Genomic DNA, 2,932 nt, shown 5'->3' with positions numbered 1-2,932 from the left:
AAGAGGTTGAGAGAGAAAGGTAAAGAGAGAAATAGAGAGAAACAGATAGAGAGATAAAGAGAGTGGGGGGGGGGGGGGGAGACAGAGGGAGAGAGGGAGGGAAGAGTTCACAGAAAGTATCTGAAATAATGGTTTGATTTTTAATTGAGTTCCTGCAGAGCTACCTCCACAGGAAATGGATTCTACCCCAGCGAATTCATCTCTGAGATGACACTCAGCACCTCACCATTTCCACCTTGTCCAGAGAGTTTCAGCTGAAACAGGTCCAGTGTTTACAGGGGATCCCATTATTGTCCCCAGCAGCAACCGGGGGGGGTACAGTAAATCCCCAGCTCACTCCAAACCAAACCAAAGCAATCAATACGGGTATTGACAAATAATCCCGTGCTCTACAAATCACCCATCCTTCAGTAAGAAGCATGGAATCTGTTAACAACATGGAAGGATGCCACTCAGCCTCTGATGTCTGTGCTGCCCCTCTACTGCCATTCTCACCTTCTTTCCCTTGCCTCTTCAGATAATAATCCTGTCTCCAATGCACTGTTAGGTACAGGGTTCCTAAACTACTCTGGGTGAAAATGTTTCTCCTCATGTCACTGCTTGTCCTTATGCTCATCACCTTAACTCCATACCTGCTGATCCTTGACCCATCCACCAATGGGAGCGGTTGAGTAATAGTTGCGTCTCTCTTTGGGTAATTTGTGGCCTGTTCTGAATCAGGAACTTTTCCCTCTGTTTATGAAGGTCTGAATCCAGTAGCTTTCTTCAAAACTCCTTCCTTTCCAATATTGTACAGACTACAATTATATGAAAGCGCTTTGCTCCTTGGTCCAGATAATAAGATATAGGAGCAAAGGTAGGCCATTCAGCCCATTGAGTCTGCACTATTCAATGAGTTCATGGCTGAGCTGAGAATCCTCAGCTCCACTTTCCTTCATCGGGAATGTTTATGCCCGAAATGTCGATTCTCCAGCTCCCCAGATGCTGCCTGACCTGCTGTGCTTTTCCAGCACCACACTCTCGACTCTGACTTCCAGCGTCTGCGGTCCTCACTTACTCCTAGCTCCAACTTCCTGCCTTCGTCCCATAACTTCTGTCCATCTCTCCTCTCGGACCCTTGTGCATGATGGCTGATGCTTATATTAACACCATCCCACACACACACACCACAATCACTTTACTCTCCAGAGTTTTCGTCATCCACTGGGACCTGATGGTTTTGCTCAGATCGCCTGTCAGGGAGCAAGCATTCCCACACCCTTCACTTTCAGCTCCCGGTTCCTGAGCGGCCTGGTTTCCATTGTAACCAGTCTTGCTCACAGAATCAAGCTGATTGCACACTCCGACTGACATTAATCCCCATTGATCCAGTTGGACCGGTGAAGATTTACTGTTATACCAATCCTGGGGCTTCAGATGGTAATGGACTCCTGTGGACTTGTTTGCGAATTATTTGTACTGGTACATTCCTGATTAAAATCGGGGCGGGGGGGGGAGGCGAGGGTGGGAGATGGCATTGGCGTGCTGGCTCAGTGGTTGGTACTGCTTTCTCACAGTGCCACGGAGCCGGGTTCAATTCTGTCCTTGGGTGAGCGTGGAGTTTGCACGTTCTCCCTGTGTCTGTGTGGGTGTTCTCCGGGTGCTCCGGTTTCCCCCCACAGTCCAAAGATGTGCAGGTTAGGTGGATTGGTCATGCTAACTTGCCCATTCTGTCCAGAGATGTACAGGCCAGGTGGGGTTAGCTATGGGAAATGCAGGGCTACTCTCCGGAGGGTGGGATGCTCTTTGGAGGGTCAGTACAGACTCTGTGGGCCGAGTGGCCTCTTTCTGCACAGTGGGGATTCTATGATCCAACCAATACATCATCAATGTGCATTCACCAGTTTTGACCTTTGAAGTGTGTAGAGAGATTGTGTGGGGCAGTGGGTAGTATCCCTGTCTCTGAGCCAGAAGCCCTGGGTTCGAGTCCCACTCCAGGGGGATATTCATCATGTGACCAAACAAGCCAAGTATCTACTTCTGACACCCACCAGTAGGAGGCAGTAAGAGTGATTCCTGGTCAGCGGTGTGAGGAAGGAAATCGCTGGTGCCTCCAGTTCTATAGGTCCACTCTGCAATGTGTGTAACCATAGCAACACACATACCCCGACTGAACTGTAAGGCCACAGGATCGGTGTATTAGATGTGTCTCTCCCTCACCCAGGATTCTGGAATACCACCAAGTGCTATTCCTGATTGGAGTCGGCAGTGTGTCAGAGCTGCCTCTTGCAGCATGGGAGAGCTGTTACAGGCTGCCTGCAGCCATTTACCTGGTGCCTGTGTAATTAGAAGGCTCCGAGAGAAGTTTCCCTGAGGCACAGAAAATGTACCTCGCTCACACTGCACACACACACACACACAAAAGAAACAAAACTTAAACAAGTGCAAGGCATCGCCACTGCTGCTGGTCACATTTGTACTTAAACCCATCAAATGTATCTCTTTCTCTACCGCACATCTTGCAATTACAGCTCTTAACATCTGAAAGCACAACTGTAACTCCAGCTCCAATACAAATGTTCACGTTGTAGTGCCTGCAGAGATGAAGATTCGTTCAGGGCTCAACAACACAGACAGAAATTGTTGGGAAAACACAGCAGGTCTGACAGCATCCGTAAAGAGAGAAAGCACAGTTAATGTTTCAGTTCTAGTGACCATTCTGTTCTGAAACATTAACTGTGCTTTCTCTCTATCCACGGATGCTGTCAGACCTGCTGTGTTTTCCCAACAATATCTGTTTGTATTTCTGATTTCAGGCATCCACAGATCCTTTGTTTTTTTTTTGTTTATTTATTCAGTGCTGTTTGAGTGTGTGTGTCTGTGTATGTGTGTGTGTGTCTGTGTCTGTGTGTATGTGTGTGTGTGTATATGTGTGTGTCTGTGTGTGTGTGTC

The sequence above is a fragment of the Chiloscyllium plagiosum genome, chromosome 39 (genome assembly GCF_004010195.1).
Source record: "Chiloscyllium plagiosum isolate BGI_BamShark_2017 chromosome 39, ASM401019v2, whole genome shotgun sequence".
Classification (NCBI taxonomy): Eukaryota; Metazoa; Chordata; class Chondrichthyes; order Orectolobiformes; family Hemiscylliidae; genus Chiloscyllium; species Chiloscyllium plagiosum.
The sequence above is the reverse complement of the archived record's forward strand: the minus strand, read 5'-3'. Positions refer to the sequence as shown.